Raw genomic sequence first — 11,248 nt, 5'->3', positions numbered from 1 at the left:
GAAATACCTATTAAGTTTTGATCCTTCAACTAATGCTAATATTTCTACTATATTATTTGTTTTTTCCCTCAATGGTCTAGCAAGTTTGGCAATTTCCTTACCTTCATGATCTCGGATCACATATCCAATACCCGCTTTCCTAGGATTCCCCTGGAAGCACCATCGAAATTAGGTTTGCACCAACTGTATTTTGAGGGCCTCCATTTGCAATTTTCTCTTTCATCTTTACTCTTGAGGCCGCCTTTCTTGAATTGAGCAAGGATGATTAAACCAAAATAATTTCTACAAATGATTCCATCCATTATGGAGAAGATACCTTCATGGTGGTTTAGTTCATTAATTCTATTGTTTAAAGTTTCAACAATACTAGCTTCTATATTATTTACTAGGGATATTACAAGTATAACACAACTTTGGAAAATGCATTGATTCTTCTCTTTCCATTATTCCCATGTGATTATAGAAGGAACCGTCTTCCAAATCTTTTGATATAAGCCTTTATGTAAAGATGATGGCTAACTTTTAAGATGTCTAGTACGGTTGTTATGAAAAGTGAATGCCAATTAATTTTGCATAAATGTGAAGCCAACATTCATTAGTGTATAGACAATTAAGGAGAATGAGGCCTAATGATTCCTCGTTTGATTTACATAAGATGCATCTGGATGGTCCTTCATATCCCATTTTATTGAACCATTCCGTTGTGAGAATCTTTTTTGTATTGCTACCCATAAAAAGGTTCTTGCTTTAGGATCACAATATTTATCCTAATAGAGATCCAGAGGGATATCAAATGATGAGAAATGAGTAGAAGAAGATAGAAATTTATATCCATGTTTAACCTTGTAGTTCCCATCTTTAGAACCAACCCAAATTAAATTCTTAGACTTATTTTTAATAGAAAAAGTTATTGCCTTCAAAATGTTCTCAATGGAATTATTTCAAAACTTTGTTAGGGGTAAATTGTTAAGGTCAATCCATTTCCATCCTAGAGTAGAATTTCTATCTTTTGTAGTATAATCACTAATTTTATTACCTCTAAATTCACTAAGAATGTCCTTAATATGTTGATCCAAACTTAAAGAGTTTAGAGGAGCCTATCTTGACCATGAGACCTCCCAGAATAACATAGATTCCCCATCCCCTACATCCCAAGATAGTTCCTCATTGATAATTGGCATACAATATTTAATGAAGTTCCATATTATGGAATCTTTTGGGCGATTGTGAGCCCGGAATAGATTGATTGGTTCAACATTAATGACATATTTGTTTAGAAGAATGGATGCTCATTTTGTGTTTGGGTTCTTTAGAAGATTACAAACCAATTTCACACTTAGGGATAAGTTTTTCCAAGATGAATTTTCAATGCCAAGACAACCATCCTTGATATATTTACAAATATTTTCCCATTTAATAAGAGCAAACTTCTTTTTTTCTAAAGAACTTTTACAAAAAAAGTTCCTCATTTTGGCTTCTAATTTGTTTCTACATGATGCACTAAGGGCAAGAATGGACATTTGATAGGTAGGGACCACTGTCAGTACATATTTGATCATTGTTATTCTACTAGTATTGGATAACCATCTTCCTTTCCAAGTGTCTACTTTTGGTGTATTCTAGTTAGAATATCTTCCCATAGCATGTTAATTCTAGAGCCTTTTACTAAAGGAATTCCTAGATACTTACATGGGAAATCATCAGGTTTGAAGTTGAAAATACAACAAATTATAGCCTTTACTTCTAGTTTGGTACTCATAAAGAATATTTTAGATTTATCGACATTAACCTTTTAACAAGAAGAATTCATATAATCATCTAGAATGTATTTAAATTGTAGAGCTCCTCACAAGTGCTTTCTTGTGGAAATTAGTATCATCAAAAAACTATTGGTGAGTAATATTTTGAGTGTTTTATGCAATACATGCCCCTAATCGTACCATCCTCGTGGGCTTTTTGAATAGACCAACCTAAAGCTTCTACCATAATGATGAAGAGAAAATGTGATAACGGATCACCTTGACATATGTCATTCAAGATGTTAAAAAAACCTTTTGGACTCCCATTGACTAAAATAGAGAGCTTACGGGTTGTGATACAATTGTAAATTAGGTTTATCCATGTTTTGGAGAAAACAAATGCCTTTAGGTATTTTCTTAGGAATCTCCAATCCACTTTATCATAATATTTTTGTATATCTAGCTTAATCATCATACACAAGTCTATACTAGATTGGGTTCTATGAATAATCTCTTGTGCAATAATAATTGCTTCTAAGATGAACTTGTTAAGAACAAAGCATGTTTTCTCCTCTAAAATAATCTTAGGGGGTAGAAGTTTTAATCTATTAGTAAGAAATTTTGAGAAAATCTTATAAACAGTATTAAACAATGAGATGGGCCTAAAATATCCAATGGTCTTACAGTTAGATTTCTTGAGAATATGTGTGAAAAAGTGTTATTAATCTCTGCTAAAAGAGACCCCGTATTTCGAGTGGCTTCAATGGCCTCATGTAGTTTGTGTCCAATAATATCCCAACATTTTTAAAATAATTTTGGATTAAATCTATCAAGGTCGGGTACTTTGTCTGGATTCATTTGAAAGATTGTTGTTCTAACTTCTTCAAAGGAAATAACCTTATTTAAGATCTCATTTCTTCTTCAGTTATAAGATTAGGGATAGATGATAACTATTGGAATTAACAAGTGGGAAGATTTACTTATGAGAGAGAGTGGGGGGGGGGGGGGGGGGGGGCAGGGGGTGAATTAGAAGTAACTAACTTTAACCCTTTTCAAATTCTTTTAACTAAAACCATTCGCATGCATCCAATCTATCTAATGAACTTTGAAAGTAAAGACATGCATGAAAATAGACAACACAAAAATTTGGTAACCCAGAAGCCCTCCAAAATGAGAAGGTAAAACTGGGGTGGGGATGACACCCACAAAATATCACTACAGGAATGTGTAGTTGTTCAAGGTTACAATGTTTGACCACTTGCAATGGTCGACCCTGTGAAAGGCTTGTCTTGTTAAAGATTTTACACTCTATCAAAAGTAACCTGGTTAAAGGATTTCACTACCCTGCTAAAAGTAGGCCTAGTTAAAGGACTTTTGTACGTTCACTTGGAATGTCATCCTATTAAAGGATTTACAAATGGCTGCTAGGCCAATCTAAGTCCATAGGATTTCCATTATCTAATACAATTGCTAGATAGTATTAGAAAGTCTTTGACCTGATAGCTTTGCAATCTCCAATTGTTAATTTCATATTTTTGTTCTACTTTGACTGACCTAATCCTTGCTTGATCTAATATGTTACTCTTCATGGTTCTAATACTTTGTTCTTCATCAACTAGATGTTGCAATGCTACTTTGTTCTTCTAAGTCTTTTCACACTTCCCTCTGAATTTCGCTATAGTTTACCCATACACTTCATTCATCCACACATACAATGGGGTTTCATTCTCCTTTTAAAGATTTCGAAGACTTAGGGTTAGGTATGAATCTACGATCCATATTCATTCTTCATTTCCCACTCAATTCATGCACTTTTCTTATTGGTTGCATGCCTTCTCCATTTTTCTTATTGGTTGCATGCTGATTGCATATGTAATGAAAAAGATTTGTTCTTATCTTTAATATCCTTCAAGATTCTTCTATGTCAACTCAAAACCATTTTACATAGGTGTTTGTCCGATTACAAACAACTATGTCCAATCTATGTTACTCGACACTTGTTACCTTTGATGCTCGGCACTTGATCATTCTGTTACTTGGCACTTGTTGTAGTTATATCTGGCTTGACACTTGAACTTACTCGGCATCAACTGTTTACTTGGCATAAACTATTTACTCGACATCAAGTATTTACTCAACATCTATACATATTTTACTTGGCATGTGTTACTAGCTTGGCATGAATTTAGTAAACATCTTAAGTGTGTTGACATGAAATAGTCAAAACCTAGTCTTAGATTCAACAATCTCCCCCTTTGACATGAGTGTCAAAAAAACTTAGCAGTATATCAAAGTATAATCTCTTCATGTAAAATATGCATACAGTTCAACATATATACAAAACTTCCAAAAACTTATTCAAAATTTTGGATACTCAAAATCTTGTAACTCCCCCTGAGCTGATGTGCCAATACCTTTCTTGTAACCAAAATTCATGTGTTGAATGTGTCTCATGCTGATATATTTGATACTCTTTGCCTTATCTTCTTTTGTGTATATCTGTGTTACCTTCCATTCTTATTTACAACTCCCCCAAAACATTATATGTCCCTCTTTATTATTTCTCCCCCTTAACTATATCTCCCCCTTTTTGACACTTATGTCAAAGGGTTCTAAGGATTAAGACCATATTTTGCCAGAAATTTTTTATTGACCTCCATAATCATCTTGAGAGATGCATCCCAATTTTCTAAAGCAATTTCCAATGATTTATGCTAGATAGTTGTCTCTACTGCAAGATGAACAAGTCCTTCCAAAGTAGAAAGATTAGGATCTTTCTTTAGAACATTCTTTGCATAGGCTTACTCTTTATGGAGTACTTCCAGATGTAGGGTTATGGAAGACTGAATTTGCATCAATTTGGCCTTGATATTGGCTTCTTCTGCTGTCAACACAACTAATTCTTTCTGTGTGTGAAGTGTTTGGGCAAAATGCTTCTCACTCTGAGCTGGATCACTTGGGAGTTGAGTGTTGGAAATCTTTAGATTTCACTCCAAGCTCATTATTCTTTGGCTTTTCACTTTTTCAATCTTTTTTGCCAATTCAACCTGTGATAGTGCTATTTCACTTGATATCCTTTCATATCCTTTCATCTGAAATTTCTTCTCTAACCATTCCAATAATTCGACATTGGTTTCAAGGTCCTCATTCTATACCTAGTCCACAATATTGGATAATTTCTCCATTATGGGCTGAGTTTCATCAAGTACTTGCAAGCTAAAGGCATCAAGAAATATTTCTTTGATCTCCACTAATGCTTGCTTCTGTCTGTACTCATTTCTGAGTATCTCTTGCCTCTTTCTCCTTTCTAGTGCCTCTTGTACTTCATTTATCTACTGTAGGTTCATCATCCTTGAGTCATAGTTTGGTATGACTATTTCTTCATCAAGTGCAGGGTCTCCATAGTGAAGTACCCTTACAACCTTGGTAGTGCTCGAGCCTGGTATTGATATTTGCAATGGTACTACATCAGTGCTCAGCTTCTTCTGAGGAGTCCCTAAGCTAGGGAAGTTTACCAATGTTTGTATTGCCTCTTGCTCCTTAGGGGTTTTCTCCACTTCTTTCTCCTCTCCTCTACTGCCTTTATCAATGATGACAATTTGAGGAGATTCATCTTGGGTTTGTGCTGCAGGAACATCTTGTCTTGTTTGTTCCTTTGTAGGCTCCTCGGCAGTAGTTGTCACTTTTGTTGTAGAATCAACCTTAGCAATTTTTTCTTTTACCTCTTGCTCTTTAGGTTGATCTCCTATAGCTGTGGGAGGTTGTGAGGATTGCTTTTGTGTAGTTTTCTTCTCCCTTGTTATTGTTGCTACAACTTTTTGTAGCTCATCAACACTCACCAATACTGGGTTTGTGCAAAGTTGTGCTTGTAGTGTTGATTGGTGAAGGATCCTCTTCATATCCTCTACAATTAAAGGGTTGATGTTCTGAGCTAAATTGTCAGGAACATCCTTTACAATGACTGTAACTGTAGGTGTTGTATGTGGAGGACTTGGTGGTGGCAGTTGGGTGTCTTGTACACTCAGTTCAGTTTGCTGCTCCTCTTCACCATGTGTCTCCACTTTCTCTTTTTCTAGCTCTTTTTCTCCTTCATCCTTTTCTTGTTCTCTTTCTTCCTCTTTCTTATTGGCCTCATCCTTATTTTCATCTTCATCCTTTTCAGTGTTCTATCCCTTAAAGGGATCTTCTTCTCCATCCTTGACAATAGTCAAGCCATATATCAACTTCCACATTTTTGTTGATTTGTTGACAACTTCTTCAACCTTATTCTGCAAGATGCTGAAGGCTCTATATTTTGGTGCAAACTTGCTCCCATGTATCTTATTTGCCTTGGTTATTTGACCTTTAGTCAATTCTGGAATTACTTGTGCCAATGTGGATTCTCTTATTTCTCTTTCAATTTTTAAACAATAATGCCACTTATTTTCAACAATTTCATATAACTCCTTGGGCATTATATTGTCTAATTCAAGAGGAGTGTTCTTGAAATTCTGCCATCATGGCATATACTAATTCTTCAACTTTATTCTGATCTTCTCTACTCAATTTATTAAAATCAATAATTTTCAATTCAGAAAAATCTGCATTCTTCCTAACATTATCACAAATTTTATCAATATTTGACTTAGGAACATGGATTACCACTCTAAATTGGCTAATATCTTTAGATTCTGTCCTTTCCTCATCATTTGACTCTAGTTGTGCAACATATTTTCTCTTTGGTTTCTTCTACACAGGACCAGTCAACTCAGTAGCCTTCTTCTTTTCTTTTTCTTTCTCCTTGGCCCTTTTAGTTGAGGCTCTTGTGGTGGCTCTTGTTACTGGTACAGTTGGCTTGGCTTGGGTTGGTTTTGTAACCTTCTTTGCTTTAGGCTAGGCTATAGGCTGAGTTTTGGCCTTTCTCTTCTTGGGCTCAGCTTGAGCTGGTGCTTCCTCAGCTTCTTCTTCCTTGGCACCTTCTTCCTTTTCTTCATGTTCACATAAGCCTTGTGTTAATGCAAGAGGTTGATACTCCTCTTCTTCATCATCATCATCTTCCTCTTCCTCGGCATTAGCACCTTCTTCTTTTGCAGTGCCTTCTCCAAACTTTGCTTTTAGCTTTTTTACAAGCTTGTCTTTCTTCTTTGAAGTGGAGGTAGTCTTCAACTCCATGTCCACTTTGGATCTCACCATGTCATATGTTCCAAAATATGGTGCATCCTTATCAATTTCCTCTACAAGCATTTTTGTGATTGTTGTTGATGCTTCATCAATGTTTAGCTCATATCTTAATGGTCTTAGCCATCTAGTCCTTGAAATTGCTACTTGAATATAAGTATAATCAATATCAACTAAGAAACAAATATCATTGATGTGCTATTCCACTAGGGAAACTAGTATCCTTAGTCTTTGCTTCATGGATTTCTTGAAATCTTGAAAGTAACTAGTCATTAGAGATTCAAAGTTATCTCCCATTTTCTCAATGTACTCATTGATTTGAGTAATAGATGACTTACCTAATTTTGAATTTAATTTTCCAATAGAGCAAAATTCTTCCAAAACATAGCAAAATATACAGATCAGAACTGATCCAAACTTACACTGAGCACCTTTTGATCTTCTTATTGGTCCCAGATTCTCCATGATCTATTGTAATAACAATTTTGCTAGATCATATGTATGATCCTTCTTGACAATTTTTTAGGCCACACACACAACAATGCACGAAACACTATTCAATCTACTTGATTGATAGAACTTGCGAGATATGATTCTTATTGCAAAGTCCAGAAGGGGATCTATTATTGTATCAATAGTCATGCCCCTTTTGTTCCATTTTTCCCCGATGTTCTTTTCAATAGCTTCCTTAGAGTCACTTTGTAGGGTCTTGTACCGATCTAGGGTTGGAAAACCTGTAACCCTATGCATGATTCTATTTGTTATTTTGATAGGTCCTCCTTCTAACCATAAACAACCATTATGTATCCTACTTAGGATAATTCTTATCCATTCAGTTTTGAAAACTATGGGGAAAACTAGGGCATGGGTTAAGCCCTTTCTTTCAACTATTTGAAATTCTTCCTTTAATACTCCATTTTCACATAGTGTATCATATGCTTGATGAATCTCCATGTCTCCTATTGCTATGACTTTGGGGGGAAATCATGGATAGTTTACCAACAAGGTTGTTCTTATATGCAACTTCTAGAATCAGCCTAAAATCTAGTTGTTTAACCTAATTGCTAACTAACTGAACCTCAAAACCTTCCTTTTCCTTAGGGTTTTTAGAACTGGAAGCCATATTGCAAATCTAGGGTTTCAAAAGATATTAAACTTTATAACTACACAATTCAACACTTGAGGAATACCTTAGATCGATGAAAATGATGCTTGATCTTTGTCAAATTCCATTCAAAAGCTTCAATTTTTGTTTGTCAATCACTTATGTGATCTTCTTGTTCTTGTTCTGCATTCGAACGATAAGAAATGATTGTAAAATTGACCTTATACTCTTCAAAACACAACATTAAATGCTTAGTGCACATATAGCTATACACATGGCTCCTTAAGGATTTCAACATAACTCAACTTCCATTGACTTTCCATCACTCAACTCCAACTAGATTTCCTCTTCACTCAGCTTCCCTTTCCAACTCAGTTGTGACCAATCACTCAGCTCCTACTAGCAGCTCAACATATACTAACATTCACTTTGCATCTAAGGACAACTCAGCAATACTGGTGAAAACTTTGAATTTCAATTTTGCATCTCTAATTATGTTGATCTCTTCTTTTTAGTACTATCTTCTTGTTCTTTTTAGGACTAATGCATGATGAAACTTTGTAAATCAGTCCCTCATGCCTTCTATCTACTTAGTTTGATGAAATGTGATCACTTGACCTATTAGGTGAAGTGATCCCTTCATTTGATGAGGTACACTCATCTTTCTTCTCCCATGTCTTATTCATTTCTCCTCTAACATGTTCAACATCTACCTTCTCTTTTCCTTTGTTGACTTCTGACTTGGGTGCCTTTGATTTTGTTGTGCAATTCCTGCTGATATGACCGATCTTCAAGCAACTAAAACATGTGGTTTGACTTAACCATCTGTTGTAGTTCCCTTTGAAATGTGTCCTTATGTAATTTTCAAGAATGTGTCCATATTCCTGGTAGTAATGATAGCTATACTTGGTGTTATAGTCTCAATTGTAGTGAAGAGCATGGTTACCTTCTCTTTTTTCCTGGTTTGATGTCCACATAGGCTTTGATGTGCACTCAAATGCTCTATGTCCATACTTCTTGCGATTGTAACAATGACCTTCAAATTTAGGTGTATTAATAGTACTAGTCATGCAATTATGTGCTTGATGTCCTTGCTTTTTGCACTTGTGACAATAATTTGCATTCTTAGGCTTATCATGTTGATGGGCATTTTTGCTCCTGCAAGTGGGCATTTAGGCTTAACAAGTGGGAAGATTTACTTCTGAGAGGGGGCGGCGCACTGAATCATAAGTAACTAACTTTAACCCTTTTCAAATTCTTTTAACTAAAACCATTTACATGAATCCAATTTATCTAATGAACTTTAAAAGTAAAGACATGCATGAAAATAGACAACACACAAATTTGGTAACCCAAAAAACCCTCCAAAATGAGAAGGTAAAACTAGGGTGGGGATGAAACCCACAAAATATCACTGCAACAATGTGTAACTATTCAAGGTATAATGTTTGACCACTTCCAATGGTTTGCCCTATGAAAGGCATGTCCTGTTAAAGACTTTGCACTCTGTCAAAAGTGACTTGGTTAAAGGATTTCACTACTCTGCTAAAAGTAAGCCTGGTTAAAGGAATTTTGTACATTCACTTGGAATTCCACCCTATTAAAGGATTTACAAATGGCTTCTAGGAAAACCTAAGTCCATAGGATTTTAATTATCTAATATAATTGCTAGAGAGTATTAGAAAGTCTTTGACCTGATAGCTTTGCAATCTCCAATTACTGATTCTAGATCCTTGTTCTGCTCTGATTGACTTGATCCTTGCTTGATTTGATATGTCACTCTTTGTGGTTCTAATACTTTGTTCTTCATCAACTGGATGCTGCAATTTTTCTCTATTCTTGTAAGTCTTTAGATACTTCCCTCTAAATTTTGCTATAGTTTACCCATACACTTCATTCATCCATGCATACAATGGGGTTTTGTTCTCCTTTTAAAGATTTTGAAGACTTAAGGTTAGGTATGAATCTACAATCCATATTCATTCTTCATATCCCACTCAATTCATGTACTTTTCTTATTGGTTGCATACCTTCTCCATTTTTCTTACTTGCTGCATGTTGATTGCATAGGTAATGCAAAAGATTTGTTCTTATCTTTAATATCTTCAAGATTCTTCTATGTCGGCTCAAAAATAGTTTACATAGGTGTTTATGCAATTACAAACAACTATGTCCAATCTATGTTACTCGAAACTTGTTATCTTTGATGCTCGACACTTGATTATTCTATTACTTGGCACTTGTTGTAGTTTTGTCTAGCTCGACACTTGAACTTACTCAACATCAACTGTTTACTTGGTATCAATTGTTTACTCGACATCAACTATTTACTCAGCATCAACTATTTACTTGACATCTATACATATTTTGCTCGACATGTGTTACTAGCTCGACATGAACTTAGTAAACATCTTAAGTGTGTTGACACGAAATAGTCAAAACCTAGTCTTAGATTCAACAGATAACATCTTAGTTTGAGCTATTAAGTTTGACTAGTCCCTTTCATTATATGTATTTGAGAAAAAAATTACTATCTCTTTTGATATCTCTTCTAATTTTTCAAGAACTATTCCATTCCTATATTTAATCTTGAAAATCCTATTAGCTACTCTTCTAACTCTTGTAATGTTATGGAAATTTTTTTATTTCTATCCTCTTCAGCTAACCATGCTTCCCTAGATTTTTGTTTCCAAAAAAAATCTTCCTTGGATAAAACTTCCTCAAGACTTGCTAGTAACTATGTTTTTTTTTTTTAAAACTCTCATTATCCATACCGTCTTTGATTATAGAGTTATTAAGGTTGGATAATTCTTCCTCAATGTCTACTTTTTCATCAAAAGTGTTATTGAAATGCTCTTTATTCCAAGAGATTAGGTTTAACTTTAGATGTTTTAATTTTGATATGAACTTGAACATTTTCAAACCTTCCACTGTACATTCTTCCCACCAAGATTTAATTACATTATAAAAATCCTTGTGTTCAAGCCACATATTCCCAAATCCAAATAGATTCTTAAATGAGAAAGTAGTTTTTAAGATGGTTAACTTAACTTAGAAATGATTCAAACAAAATGATTAAAAATCTCTGCTACTAAATTAAAGTTAAAGGAAGATAGGTCTCCTTTGAATAGAAATCTATCTAGTTTTTAGATAATACTACTAAAATCTTTCCTTATATTGGTCCAAGTAAAGGTACCATTCTTAGTTAAAATTTTATATGAATTGTTAGATGATATGTAGTAGGTGA

Source organism: Cupressus sempervirens, chromosome 6 (genome assembly GCF_028749045.1).
Source record: "Cupressus sempervirens isolate cs-2001-9-10 chromosome 6, ASM2874904v1, whole genome shotgun sequence".
Lineage (NCBI taxonomy): Eukaryota > Viridiplantae > Streptophyta > Pinopsida > Cupressales > Cupressaceae > Cupressus > Cupressus sempervirens.
The sequence above is the reverse complement of the archived record's forward strand: the minus strand, read 5'-3'. Positions refer to the sequence as shown.